At 46.8% G+C, this 16,107-nt stretch overlaps 1 protein-coding gene across 4 annotated transcripts in view; it reads right to left on the reverse strand.

Moving 5' to 3' along the window:
* The window catches only part of CYYR1 (cysteine and tyrosine rich 1), a 341,901-nt gene that overhangs the window by 129,140 nt on the left and 196,654 nt on the right, over positions 1 to 16,107 (reverse strand). The gene's annotated exons all lie outside the window — the stretch shown is intronic.

Consider the following 16,107-nt stretch of genomic DNA (forward strand, 5'->3'; position numbering starts at 1 on the left):
AGCGGGTGAAGTGACCGACCCCCTAGATTGGCCTGCAAGGCAGGCCAATCTAGCAGCAGTGATAGCGATGCGCGGGGCTGCGCATCGCTATCGCTGTAAGGGGTACACACGGAGCGATCAGGCTTATATTCTAAGCAATCTAGTCAGATTGCTTAGAACATGGGTCTTCAACCTGTGGCCCTCCAGCTGCTGTGAAACTACACATCCCAGCATGCCCTGCCACAATTTTGCTATTAAGGTATGCTAAAACTGAGGCAGGGCATGCTGGGATGTGTAGTTCCACAGCAGCTGGAGGGTCGCAGGTTGAAGACCCATGGCTTAGAATATCGCTCCGTGAGTACCCCCCTTTAGACATTTCAAAAACCATCCATTTTACCAACACATGCTTTTATCTGTGTTTTTGTAATTTGTTTTTTTATGCACAGCTGCACCAATGCAATTTTACCTGCAAACACTTAAAAGTCCTTTCAGAATTACCATTGCTTTTTAAACCTCTCACAATCCTCTAATTTCTTACAGTTCAAATACATTTCTGCACCCATTTTATCTACGCTTTTGATTTACTTCAAACTAAATTTGCACCCATTGAGCTTACACTGCTTTTCTCACCTGCTTTTCTGCAATTCTTCTGCTCTGATTCCTTGACAGCCTCCTCTCCTACTTCCAGTTTCCCTCACCTATTTCCCTCCACACTACAGTATGTCAAGGCTTTCTTCTATTCCCCACATCACTCAGGGGCAGATGTATACAGCCTGGAGAAGTGATAAAGCAGTGATAAGTGCAAGGTGAGAACGCACCAGCCAATCAACTCCTGACTGTCAATTTACATATTGGAGCTGATTGGCTGAAGCGTTATCACCTTGCACTCATCACTGCTTTATCACTACTCAACGCTTAATACATCTGCCCCTCAGTGTCTACCTAATCATGTATCTTGCCCCCTGTTCACACCTTTATCCTTCCCCCTAGTCTCCTACACCTCCTCCTTTCTCCCTTCCACCCCTCTGTTTCCTTTTCCCTCCTTTCCTGTTACCCCACTTTAATTTACCTCTGCCCCATGGTCCTACTTCCCCACAACTCAGCCCTGCTCCCTCCCTCCTTTCCCTGTCATCTCCCCACATCCCCATCCACATCACACTGACCTCCCTCCCTGCCCACCTCCTGCAGTTTCCCCTCCTAGCTCAGGTACCCGCACCATCACTACTCTCTCATCATCCCTAACCTCAAAGTTAACCTCACCTCAACGCTACAGCAACCCTGATAGTCTCATTCACATCTCCTCCACAAACTCACCCCCCCTGTACCCTGTGCCCTCTGGAATGCTAGATCTGTTTGTAATAAACTGGTCCCCACTCATGACCTTATCATTTCCAACTCCTTACACCTACTAGGCATTACTGAAACCTGGATCACTCCCTCTGAAACTATTTCTCCTGCTGCTCTCTCTGCTGGGGGCCTCAAATTCATCCCCCCCCCCCTTCCAGCCTGGGGCTCGCCATGGTGGTGGTGTCGGGGTCCTTTTACCTTCTAGTTACTCCTACCAACTCACACCCCCAGTACCGTCCCTTAAATTCCCTACATTTGAAGTCCATGCTATACGCCTCTTCCAACCAGTCCATCTTAGAGTAGCTGTCATTTACCGCCCCGATGGCACTGCCTCCAAATTCCTAAACAACTTTGCATCCTGGCTTCCTCACTTCCTCTCTTCTGACATTCCCTCCATTATCCTAGGCGATTTCAACATCACTATTGATATCCCCACAAAATTCCCTGCCTCTAAACTTCTTAACCTCACATCTTCACTTGGTCTCTCCAAGAGGACCTCCTCATCCTCCCATGTGAACGAGAGCTCACTGGATCTGGTCTTCACTCACCGCCGTGATATTTCTGATTTCTCCAAGTCCCCATTTTCCCTCTCTGACCACCACCTGCTCTCCTTTAACCTATCTCTCTCTGCTTCCCCATCTCTACCTTCTAAGGCTACTATCACTAAGTGTGACATTGAGGCTATTTACACCACATTCCGTCCCTGTTTGACTCTATTCTCTCTCCTATTCTCTCTCTCATGCCCTGAACATGCCACTTCAATATACAATGCATACCTTACTTCTGCTCTTGACTCTGTCGCTCGACCAACCACTATTCACCCTCGCAAATTAACTCCTCAACCCTGGCACACTAAATGCACCAGATATATTAAAAAATGCTCACGTGCTACTGAGACACTGGTGGAAATCACGCTCTAAGGCAGACTTCCTCCATTTCAAACTTATATCCTCATCCTTCAGTGATGCCCTTTCCCTCGCTAAACAGTCATACTTCAAGAACCTCATCTCCTCCCAGTCTTCCAACCCCCGGCGCCTCTTTACCACTCTCAACTCACTCCTCTGCCCACCTCTACCTCGTCTTCCCTCCTCACGCTCTGCTCTTGACTTTGCCACTTACTTCACATCTTCACATCCAAAATTGACTCCATACATTAGGACATCATATCACAGCAGACCATCAGCAACCAGCCTCCTCCCATCCCATACCACTACTTCCCATTCCTCTCACCAACTCTGACATTTTTCTCCCATGTATCTGGTGAGGAAGTCATGGCCCTCATCCATTCCTCCTCCCCTCACCACCTCCCCACTTGACCCTCATCCATTCCTCCCCCCCTCCCGCCTCCTCCACTACCTCTTTCCTTCTGCCTGTTCCCATCTTTCTCACCTTCTCAATCTCTCCCTCTCATCAGGCACTGTCCCCTCTGCCTTCAAGCATGCACTCGTCTCCCCTATTCTTAGAAAACCTACTCTTGATCCAAACACTTTCTCCAACTACTGACCCATCTCCCTTTTGCCTCCAAACTCCTTGAGCGAATTGTCTACAACCACCTCACTGCCTTCCTTTCCTCAAACACACTGCTTGACCTATTCCACTACTCCAGTCTGGTTTCCGCCCTCTTCACTCCACTGAAACTGCTCTAACAAAAGTCTGCAATGACCTCCATGCTGCCAAATCTAAGGGCCACTACTCTCTGCTTATTCTACTTTACATATCTGCTGCTTTTGACACTGTGGACCACCCTCTCCTTCTGCAAATCCTTTACTCCATTGGTTTGCATGATACTGCCCTCTCTTGGCTGTCTTCCTACCTCTCTGACCATTCATTCTCTGTCTCCTTTCACGACTCCCCCTCCCCCTCACTTCCACGAACTGTAGTTGTCCCCCAAGGTTCTGTCCTTGGTCCTCTCCTTTTCTCTCTTTATACGTCCTCATTAAGTGAGCTCATTAGTTCTTTTGACTTCCAATACCACTTCTATGCTGATGACACTCAAATCTACCTCACCTCCCACAATTTCATTATATATTGATGACACTACTATCTCTTCTAGCACCCAAGTGCGCTGTCCTGGAGTAATCCTTGACTCCTCCCCCTCCTACAAACCACACATTCAGCACCTCTCACAAACCTGCCGTTTTCATATAAAAAATATTTCCAGGATCAGACCCTTTCTGACCCAAGATGTTACTAAGACCCTTATCCACTTACTCATCATCTCCAGACTGGACTACTGTAATCTGCTCCTGACTGGTATCCTTGACAAATACATCTCTCCACTCCAATCTATCCTCAATGCTGCTGCCCGGCTCATCTTCCTCACCAAACGCACTACGTCCTCCTCCCCTCTCCTAAAAGCACTTCACTGGCTTCCCTTCCCTTTTAGAATCCATTTCAAGCTTCTCATACTCACTTGCAAAGCCCTCACCCATTCCTCTCCCATTTACATCTCTGACCTTATCTCTGTTTACACTCCCACCCGTCCTCTTTGCTCTGCTAATGCACGCCGACTCTCCTGCCTACGGATTACTTCCTCCCACTCCTACCTCCAAGATTTTTCACGTGCTGCACTACTTCTCTGGAATTCTGTACCTCTCCCCCTCAGACTCTCCACCTCTCTACAGAACTTCAAACGGGCTCTCAAGACCCACTTCTTCATCAAACCCAGACAAATCTCATCCTAACCCTCTGTTCTACGCTCTCTATGTACCCCATCTGTGTCATCCCTGTCTGTCTCTGTCTACCCCTCACCTTCAGAATGTAACTCTAACGAGCAGGGCTCTCTTCCCTCATGTGCTTATCCTTTCCTTTCTTTAATAACCTTTAACTGCACCAAATTCTGCATTATTCTGCCACCTGACACTTATTTCAGTGTCATCTGCTGATGTATCTACGTTTATTTACTCTGTACTTGTCCTACATTGTCTTCAACTGTAAGTTGCTGTTTTCCTGTTTTGATTATTTATGTACTCTGTAATTGGGCGCTGCGGAACCCTTGTGGTGCCATATTAATAAAGGATAATAATAATAAACAATTCCCTGTAAGCAATTTCAGTGCACTTATATGGTAACTATAGAACATCTGTCCAAGGGGCATATGTACTAATCCATGCATTCCCAGCTTCGATCCTCAAGGCACAGTAACAGTCATAGGCGTGCGCAGCTAATTTTATTAGGGGTGCACCGCAGAAGGGGCGTGTCTAGCACCATCTTTTGGGCGTGTCTAGCACCACCCAGGGACATGTTTATCACTATTTTACATTCTCTCAGTAAAATCACATGGCTTAATCCAATTTCTCCCTAGTTCCTAATAATAAAGTAGATATAATATACCCCAGAGAAATAAAATGAAACATAATGGTGCCGGTACTGACTGTCCGCTACGGCATATCCCTGAGTCCTAGCTGCCACCGCCCTATATCACTGCTTACACTTCCCCAACCTATTCCTGACCCAGTGGCGGAAATAGAGAGTGGTGGGCCTAGGTGCATATGTATCCACCCCACACACACACACACACACACACACACACACACACACACACACACACACACACACACACACACACCCCCACCCCTTGCACCCCTGAGCACGTACACCCTGATTTTGGGTTGACCACTCTGCAAAATACGGGAGATTTAGGGGGCTGTACATTTCAGTTTTAATATAACAGAAGTAAAGTTTAAAATTTACACATCTGCCCAATTCTATGCCATCAGCCTTCTCCTCTGCAGGACACCAGCATTTGTCACACATATCCCCATGCTCACCAGCTACCGACAGTAGTGCCCCTTATTCACATTATGCCATACAGGATGAGTCGAAATTCACATTACGCCACATGGTATGAGCCAAAATTCATATTACACCACACGGTATGAGCCAAAATTCACATTACACCACACGGTATGAGCCAAAATTCACATTACGCCACATGGTATGAGCCAAAATTCACATTACGCTCCCCCATAGAACACCCATGCTACATTATACACAGACCACCCTCCTCCATATTACCCCCAGTAAACACAGCCTCTACCTGTCTTTCTATTGTATTGCTGTGAATAGCAGGAAGCCAGCCCAGGATACAGGCATTCAGGGAGTATAGCGATGCAGCCGAGGAGCAGGAAGAGAGGGGAAGGCTGGGCTGACACACGCAACCCACTCTGAGCCTGGTAGGAGGGGCCGGCCAGACACTGTGAAGTAATGCCCTGGCTGCCGGATCATCTGCTTCACTGTACAAGCAGCTCAGACGATTTTTCCCACAGGGCACTTCGCATGGAATCGATTGGCACACTTGTTGAAGGGGGACAACTGGACATCAGGGGGTGCCTGTGCGCGCCAGACACCCCTGTGCACACGCCTATGGTAACAGTGCAGGCATATCCACACTTTAGCACAGATGGCGTTAAATCAAAATAACTGAGGTACTAATTAAGGGATCTATTTACTAAGCCTTGGAGGGAGATAAAGTGGACGGGGATAAAGTATCAGACAATCAGCTCCTAACTGGCATGTCACAGGATGGGTTTGAAAAATGACAGAAGCTGGTTGGCTGGTACTTTATCTCCATCCACATTATCTCCATTTTAGGCTTAGTAAATAGACCCCTTAGTCACCTGTGCGCTAGCATGGATTTCACTAAAACCTGGGCTGTTAGTGTGCCTTGAGGAGCAAGCTGGGTATTATTGTACTAAGCTGTGGAGACTGATAAAGTGTTGAGAAATAAAACACTAACCAATCAGCTCACACCTGTCATTTGTCAAATACAGCCTGTAACATGACAGTTGACAGCTGATTGGCTGGTAATTTATCTCTCTCCAATTAATTACTCTCCAAGACAAAGGGGCAGATGTATTAACCTGGAGAAGGCATAAGGAATTGATAAACCAGTGATATGTGCAAGGAGATAAACGCATCAGCCAGTCAGCTCCTAACTGTCAATTTGCATATTGGAGCTGATTGGCTGGTGTGTTTATCACCTTGCACTTATCACTGGTTTATCACTTCCTTATGCCTTCTCCTTGTTAATACATCTGCCCCAAAGGGGTTTATTCATGAACCAGTGGAAACAGTAGAGAAACAGACCAGTGGAGAAGTTGCCCATGGCAACAAATATGAATAGACCCCTAAGTACATCTGCCCCCAACACTGATACAGCTTTCCCTTATTTCTCTATCTTTGGGGGTCATTCCGAGTTGATCGTAGCTGTGCTAAATTTAGCACAGCTACGATCTTCCCTGACATGCGGGGGGACGCCCAGCACAGGGCTAGTCCGTCCCGCATGTCAGTGCCGGCCCCCCCGCAGAAGTGCAAAGGCATCGCACAGCGGTGATGCCTTTGCACTGCAAGAGTAGCTCCCGGCCAGCGCAGCTTTAGCGTGCTGGCCAGGAGCTACTCATCGTCCCCCGGCCCGCAGCGGCTACGTGTGACGTCACCCAGCCGCTGCGGCCCGCCCCCCGTTCGATCTGGCCACGCCTGTGTTGGTCGGACCAAACCCACGAAACAGCGGGCAAACACCGCCGTTCCGCCCCCTCCCACCCAGCGATCGCCTCTGCCTGTCAATCAGGCAGAGGCGATCGTATCCTGCTAGGGCCTTCTGCCGTCTGGCATGCGACGGCGCACTACAGCGCCGGCGCATGCGCAGGAGGGACCCGTTCGCTCTGCTGCGTTAAAACGCAGCGAGCGAATGGGTCAGAATGACCCCTTTGTAAGGCTATGTTACAATGGGCCTAATTCAGAGTTGATCGCAGCAGCAAATTTGTTAGCAGTTGGGCAAAACCATGGAGGTCATTCCGAGTTGTTCGCTCACAAGCGGATTTTAGCAGATTTACTCACGCTAAGCCGCCGCCTACTGGGAGTGAATCTTAGCATCTTAAAATTGCGAACGATGTATTCGCAATATTGCGATTACACATCTCGTAGCAGTTTCTGAGTAGCTCCAGACTTACTCGGCATCTGCGATCAGTTCAGTGCTTGTCGTTCCTGGTTTGACGTCACAAACACACCCAGCGTTCGCCCAGACACTCCTCCGTTTCTCCGGCCACTCCTGCGTTTTTTCCGGAAACGGTAGCGTTTTTTCCCACACGCCCATAAAACGGCCTGTTTCCGCCCAGTAACACCCATTTCCTGTCAATCACATTACGATCGCCAGAACGATGAAAAAGCCGTGAGTAAAATTACTAAGTGCATAGCAAATTTACTTGGCGCAGTCGCAGTGCGAACATTGCGCATGCGCATTAAGCGGAAAATCGCTGCGATGCGAAGATTTTTACCGAGCGAACAACTCGGAATGAGGGCCCATGTGCACTGCAGGGGGAGCAGATATAACATGTGCAGAGAGAGCTAGATTTGGGTGGGGTGTGTTCAAAATGAAATCTAAATTGCAGTGTAAAAATAATGCAGCCAGTATTTACCCTGCACAGAAACAAAATAACCCACCCAAATCTAACTCTCTCTGCAAATGTTATATCTGCCACACCTGCAGACTGCAGTGCACATGGGGGGTCATTCCGAGTTGTTCGCTCGTTGCCGATTTTCGCTATGCTGCGATTTGTTGCTAACTGCGCATGCGCATGGTACGCAGAGCGCATGCGCTAGGTTATTTAACGCAAAACTTAGTAGATTTGCTGGTGTTCGAACAAATATTTTCAGTCGCACTGCTGATCGGTGAATGATTGACAGGAAAGGGGCGTTTCTGGGTGGTAACTGACCGTTTTCCGGGAGTGTGCTAAAAAACACAGGCGTGTCAGGGAAAAACGCGGGAGTGTCTGGAGAAACGGGGGAGTGGCTGGCCGAATGCAGGGCGTGTGTGTGACGTCAAACAAGGAACTAAACGGACTGAGCTGATCGCAATCTGTGAGTAGGTCTGGAGCTACTCAGAAACTGCAAAGAATTATTTAGTAGCAGTTTTGCTAATCTTTCATTCGCAATTCTGCTATGCTAAGATACACTCCCAGAGGGCGGCGGCCTAGCGTGTGCAATGCTGCTAAAAGCAGCTAGCGAGCGAACAACTCGGAATGAGGGCCATGGTTTTGCCCAACTGCTAACAAATTTGCTGTTGCGATCAAATCTGAATTACCCCTATATACAGTATAACAATATTTCCCTAAGGTAGCTACTATGCTAAGGGCATTTCTCTAAGGGCTACTATGTATAGCCATTTTTCCCAGGGTTCCCCTGTTACACTTACAACCTGTGAGGACCACTCTTTATTCAATGAAGATATTGCAGCTTATGATTGGTCCTTCCACCACATACACCCCATCCCTGGGGGAAATTTACTAAGCTCCCGATTTTGACCGAGATGCCGTTTTTTCATCAAAGTGTCATCTCGGTAATTTACTAAACTCAAATCACGGCAGTGATGAGGGCATTCGTAATTTTTTGCAAGTCCAAGAAAAAAATTACGAATGAATACACCATCGGTCAAAACGCGGCTGTTTAAGTATGAATCTCGGTCATTTACTAAGAAGTGCAAAGCTAAAAAAAAAAAAACACTGCCGTGAAAAATTACAACTCGTAAAAAAGTGCTAAAAAAAACCAGACCTTTCTTTTTTATTCGTGATTGGATAGGCATGCACGGATCCATGAGATCCGTGCATGTATATCAGTGGGAAGGGGTGGGAAAGTGCTTATTTTTCAATTATTTTTCATTTTTTTTTTTTTTTTAATTAAACACTGTAAAATTTAAAAAAAAAATTGCGTGGGGTCCCCCCTCCTAAGCATAACCAGCCTCGGGCTCTTTGAGCCGATCCTGGTTGCAGAAATATGGGGAAAAAATTGACAGGGGTTCCCCCATATTTAAGCAACCAGCATCGGGCTCTGCGCCTGGTCCTGGTTCCAAAAATACGGGGGACAAAAAGAGTAGGGGTCCCCCGTATTTTTAAAACCAGCACCGGGCTCCACTAGCTGGACAGATAATGCCACAGCCGGGGGTCACTTTTATATAGTGCCCTGCGGCCGTGGCATCAAAAATCCAACTAGTCACCCCTGGCCGGGGTACCCTGGGGGAGTGGGGACCCCTTCAATCAAGGGGTCCCCCCCCTCAGCCACCCAAGGGCCAGGGGTGAAGCCCGAGGCTGTCCCCCCCCATCCAATGGGCTGCGGATGGGGGGGCTGATAGCCTTTGATGTAAATGAAAAGATATTGTTTTTAGTAGCAGTACTACAAGTCCCAGCAAGCCTCCCCCGCATGCTGGTACTTGGAGAACCACAAGTACCAGCATGCGGCGGAAAAACGGGCCCGCTGGTACCTGTAGTACTACTACTAAAAAAATACCCCAAAAAACACAAAACACACACACCGTGAAAGTATAATTTTATTACATACATACACACATACATACATACTTACCTTATGTTCCCACGCAGGTCGGTCCTCTTCTCCAGTAGAATCCAAGGGGTACCTGTTGAAGAAATTATACTCACGAGATCCAGGGGTCCAGGGTCCTCGGGGAATCCAGGTGTAATCCACGTACTTGAATAAAATAACAAAACGGACACCCGAGCCACGCACTAAAAGGGGACCCATGTTTGCACATGGATCCCCTTTTTCCGACTGCCAGAAACCCACTCTGACTGATGTCTAAGTGGGTTTCTTCAGCCAATCAGGGAGTGCCACGTTGTAGCACTCTCCTGATCGGCTGTGTGCTCCTGTACTGAGTGACAGGCGGCACACGGCAGTGTTACAATGTAGCGCCTATGCGCTACATTGTAACCAATGCTGGGAACTTTCTGCTCAGCGGTGACGTCACTTTAGGTCAACCGCAGGGCAGAAAGTTCCCAGCATTGGTTACAATGTAGCGCATAGGCGCTACATTGTAACACTGCCGTGTGCCGCCTGTCAGTTAGGACAGGAGCACACAGCCGATCAGGAGAGTGCTACAACGTGGCGCTCCCTGATTGGCTGAAGAAACCCACTTAGACAGAAGTCAGAGTGGGTTTCTGGCATTCGGGGAAAGGTGACCCATGTGCAAACATGGGTCCCCTTTCAGTTCGTGGCTCGGCTCTGCGTTTTGTTTTTTTATTCAAGTACGTGGATTACACCTGGATTCCCCGAGGACCCTGGACCCCTGGATCTCGTGAGTATAATTTCTTCAACAGGTACCCCTTGGATTCTACTGGAGAAGAGGACCGACCTGCGTGGGAACATAAGGTAAGTATGTATGTATGTGTGTATGTATGTAATAAAATTATACTTTCACGGTGTGTGTTTTGTGTTTTTTGGGGTATTTTTTTAGTAGTAGTACTACAGGTACCAGCGGGCCCGTTTTTCCGCCGCATGCTGGTACTTGTGGTTCTCCAAGTACCAGCATGCGGGGGAGGCTTGCTGGGACTTGTAGTACTGCTACTAAAAACAATATCTTTTCATTTACATCAAAGGCTATCAGCCCCCCCATCCGCAGCCCATTGGATGGGGGGGGACAGCCTCGGGCTTCACCCCTGGCCCTTGGGTGGCTGGGGGGGGGGGACCCCTTGATTGAAGGGGTCCCCACTCCCCCAGGGTACCCCGGCCAGGGGTGACTAGTTGGATTTTTGATGCCACGGCCGCAGGGCACTATATAAAAGTGACCCCCGGCTGTGGCATTATCTGTCCAGCTAGTGGAGCCCGGTGCTGGTTTTAAAAATACGGGGGACCCCTACTCTTTTTGTCCCCCGTATTTTTGGAACCAGGACCAGGCGCAGAGCCCGATGCTGGTTGCTTAAATATGGGGGAACCCCTGTCATTTTTCCCCCCATATTTTTGCAACCAGGATCGGCTCAAAGAGCCCGAGGCTGGTTATGCTTAGGAGGGGGGACCCCATGCAATTTTTTTTTACGATTTTACAGTGTTTAATTAAAAAAAAAAAAAAAAAGAACCCCAGCACGGATCACACAGATCCGGCCGAGATTAATTGTAAAAAAAGTCGGCAGTGTTTTGCTAATCACTGCCGTAAAAAACAAAAAAAAAACACGAATGACATCGACATCGGAAGAAAAGAAAAACCCGAATACGGCAGCTTAGTAAATTAGTCGTAATAAATTCAAAAAGTTGCAGTTTTACACTTTCGATGTCATTCGTGATTGAACTTTGACCTTTTTCCGAAAATTACGAATGTTAGTAAATTTACCCCCCTGTCTGCTAATTAATGTTTGTTTACAAAATTAATTTCCTTCTGTATTAGAGAAATGGGCTTCGTCTCCATTCAGAAAATATTTAGCTAGGTAGTGCAACTTTAAGCAGATATTATACAGTATAGGTAGATATGATAACTTCTATATTGTTCATTTTAGGGCAGGTCTGTCTATCAGGTGGTGGTTTTCAAGAACCTGTCACCTGTCACAAGCCTTGACTCACCCTACCCACCTAGCTTGGTTACATGACCAACTATCTCTCACTGGGCTAGTCACAATCCCTGGCTCACCCTACCCACCCAGCTTGGTTACATGACCAAGCACCTCCCACTGGGCCAGTCACAAGCCCTGGCTCACCCTACCCACCCAGCTTGGTTACATGACCAAGCATCTCCCACTGGGCCAGTCACAAGCCCTGGCTCACCCTACCCACCCAGCATGGTTACATGACCAAGCACCTCCCACTGGGCCAGTCACAAGCCCTTACTCACCCTACCCACCCAGTCTGGTTACATGACCAAGCATCTCCCACTGGGCCAGTCACAAACCCTGGCTCACCATACCCACCAGCATGGTTAAATGACCAAGCATCTCCCACTGGACCAGTCTCAAGCCCTGACTCACCCTACCCACCCAGCTTGGTTACATGACCAAGCATCTCCCACTGGGCCAGTCACAAGCCCTGACTCACCCTACCCAACCAGCTTGGTTACATGACCAAGCATCTCCTACTGGGCCAGTCACAAGTCCTGACTCACCCTACCCACCCAGCTTGGTTACACGACCAAGCATCTCCCACTGAGCCGGTCACAAGTTCTGGCTCACCCTACCCACCCAGCTTGGTTACATGACAAAGCATCTCCCACTGAGCCATTCACAAACCTTGACTCACCCTACCCAACCAGCTTGGCTACATGACCAAGCATCTCCTAGTAGGCCAGTCACAAGTCTTGGCTCGCCCTACCCAGCTTGGTTACATGACCAAGCATCTCCCATTGAGCCATTCACAAACCTTGACTCACCCTACCCAACCAGCTTGGCTACATGACCAAGCATCTCCCAGTAGGCCAGTCACAAGTCCTGGCTTGCCCTACCCACCCAGCTTGGTTAAATAACCAAGCACCTCTCACTGGGCGAGTCACAATCCCTGGCCCACCCTACCCACCTAGCTTGGTTACATGACCGTTTGAACTTGTTACTTGAAATCCCTTTCTTTTCAGAGAATCTAGATACTACTTTCCCAGCGGTGAGAGGAATTAGAGAACCACTGGTTGTAGGGGGTTATCTGGATGATAGGTCGACAATGTATTGGTCAACATTCAATTGGTTGATGCCATATGGTTGACATACATTAGGTCAACAGGTACAAAAGGTCAACAGTTGAAAGGTCGACCGCTAAAGGTCAACATGACAATGGTCAATACATAAATGGACAACACATGTTTTGGGGTGTTTCACGTTTCTTCAACATTTGCTTGATTTACTTTTCACATGGACATGTATTGTGATTAGTAACCCTTTGTACTGATTGTGGACACATAACATTATATATACAAGATTTGACTCGAAAAACTTGTGTTGACCATTTGTGTCACCCATTGTCATATCGACCCTTTGTATCTTTCGACCTTTTACCTGTCGACATTTTGTACATGTTGACTTTTGTACCTGCCGACATAATGCATGTTGACTTAATGCATTTCGGCCATTAATATTGTTGATCCATTGACCCACACCCTTGTAGAGGGATGCAGTCAATTTATCGACAATCAAAATCCCGACAAGGTCAAAATCCCGACATGGGCCAGTATTTACTAAAAATCCGAGTTTGGCCGATTTGTATTTTTTTTTCTAAGTCCCAATCCAGGAATTCACTAAGCACCAATCTCGGCAGTGTCTGGTCTATTCGTAATGGTTTGAATGACAACGTTCCGAAATACGAATGAATAGACCATCGGTCAAACGCGGCTGTTATTTCATAGAATACGGGAATTCACTATTCATTCGTGTTTGGGTGTTAGTCTCTGAGTGCTCAAATGCGGTTGTATTTTTCTGCGATTCGTTAAAAAAAGCGGCAAAAAAATAGACCTGCTTTTTTCAGTCGTGTTTACATGTGTTGCAAATAAAAAATCACTCACACCTGAATTAGGATGCCTATAAAAGGATGTTAGGCCCATTTCAATACACCTACACTCAGAAATGGCAGCAGGACTGTGGGCCAGTGATCTTTTGTGTGCTGTGGGATTCTTCAGACTCAGACATCAGCCTGTAAGTACCCAGGGCCAAGAAACTGAACATGGTCAGCAGGTTGTACAAGTTCTGCGGAGGCTGCGCAGGCCTCGTTCTTTTAGGGGGCGTTTAAACTTGAACGCATTGTCCGATGATAAGGTCATACAGATGTTCCGTCTAAATCGTAACAACATTTTCCGTCTGTATGACCTTGTCAAACTGGGCCTAGACCCTGAGACAGCACGCTCTCGCCCTGTCTCAGGCCTGCACAAACTCCTGGCTGTGTTGCACTTTCTGGCTACTGGCAGCTTTCAGGCTGTGTCTGGGGATGTCATAGGAATCTCACAGCCCTCATTTTCCAGAATCTTAACACAGGTGATGTATACCTAACTACCTCTTCTGTTTTGTGTTTGTTTTAATTTCTCGGTGGCCAGTTCTGTCCTAAAATCTCATGTTTATTGTTTTTTAAAATGTACACACAGGTGTTGGCTGTTTTGCAGCCCCACATCGAGGCCTCAATCTGCTTCCCTACCCAGGAGTCTCAGTGGCATGCCGTCAGGGTAGATTTCTATGAGCTGGCTGGCATGCCCAATGTGCTTGGAGCCATAGATTGCACACACATTCAGCTGAGACCACCTAGGGGCAGGCAGCACATATATACAAACCGCCATTTCGAACACTCCACAAATGTGCAGGTGGTTTGTGATGCAAATCTCAAAATAATGAGTGTTGTTGCTGGTTACCCAGGGGGCTGCCATGACTCCTTCATCCTCAGTCAGTCATCCCTCTTTGATAAGTTTGAGGACAGTCAAATGCCAGATGGATGGCTGCTGGGTATGTAATTTGATATGTGTAGGCTGCGTATACTTTGTACAAATACAGGGGTAGATGTATTAACCTGTAGAAGGCATAAGGAAGTGTGAAACCAGTGATCTGTGCAAGGTGATAAAGGCACCAGCCAATCAGCTCCAATATGTAAATTAACATTTAGGAACAGATTGTCTGCTGCCTTTATTACCTTGCACATATCATAGGTTTTTCACTTCCTTATGCCTTCTACAGGTTAATACATCTGCCCCACAGTGTGTTACTTATGTGTTGCTGTATCTTAACATGAATCACGTTACTATATCTGTCTTTTAGGTGATGGAGGATATGGCTGTTTCTCTTGGCTTCTAACTCCATTGTCCCGACCTGATACCCCTGCTGAACACAATTACAATCATGCACATAAGTCCACGCGGAATGTGGTAGAAAGATGTTTTGGTGTGCTGAAATCTAGGTTTCGGTGTCTGGATAAGTCTGGTGGCCTTTTGTTGTATAGTCCCTCCAAGGTGACTCAAATTGTGTTCTGCTGCTGCTTTCTTCATAACATGTGTTTGCAACAACATCTGCCACATGTTGAGGAGGAGGAGGAGGAGGAGGAGGAGGAGGAAGAAAGCAGCCAGCAAGCAGAGGAATTCGAGACATCTGGTGATACTTGGAGTACTGATGTAGGGAGGCAGGTAAGGCAACAGATCATCAATCACTATTTCTAAGGTAAGCTTGGTTTGCTTATTTCATTTGTTGTGTAATCATAAATAGATGTTTTGCCTTTTTAACCAAAAACCATTACTCAGAATGTGTCTGTCTCCTTGACACATACAAACATACCCTCGCTATATGAAAAACAAATGTCGCATGTGTATTGTGTGTATTTTTAATCTCAAAACAACAGATTATGAGTGGCATGCATTAAGTCTGGATAAGTGATCGTAAACTTGCAGTGCTAATTTCTTACAAGCCCACATCATCCATTTAGTATTTCACTTTATCATTGTGTGTAACGTCCTAATGCACAGGTTCACAAACTCGGCCCTCAGGACCACACACAGTGCATGTTTTTCACATAACCCAGTAGAAGCACAGGTGTATGAATTACTCACAGATATATGTTAAAAGGTTCACAGGTGGAGCTAATTATGTCACTTGTGATTCTGTGAGGAGACCTGCAAAACATGCACTGTGTGGGTTCCTGAGGGCCGAGTTTGAGAACCTGTGTTCCCAAAAAACACTCCTCAACATATAATATGTTAGCCTTGAGGAATACATGTGTCCCTATGTGTGATGCACCATCATATTTAAGACTCACAAACTTACTGTAATCAGGAATAATTTATTTCCTAATGTTTGATGCTGTAAACTTGATGATGTGTAAGTAAATACACAGTTTGCCACACATATACATTATTATACACAGTTTGTGTTTTTTGTTGTAAAATTACATATTTGTTTGTTTCAGCATCACGTGTAAAAACATTCTTAATAATTTTTAACACACACAAACATGTCCCAACAATACTGACATTCATTTGGACAATGTTTTTCAAACAAAACAAAGGCAACATATTACAAGCTTTTTATGCAACTCAATTGTGTTCTTCTTGTAATGTTGTAT

The sequence above is a fragment of the Pseudophryne corroboree genome, chromosome 2, assembly GCF_028390025.1.
Source record: "Pseudophryne corroboree isolate aPseCor3 chromosome 2, aPseCor3.hap2, whole genome shotgun sequence".
In the NCBI taxonomy this organism is placed as follows: Eukaryota; Metazoa; Chordata; class Amphibia; order Anura; family Myobatrachidae; genus Pseudophryne; species Pseudophryne corroboree.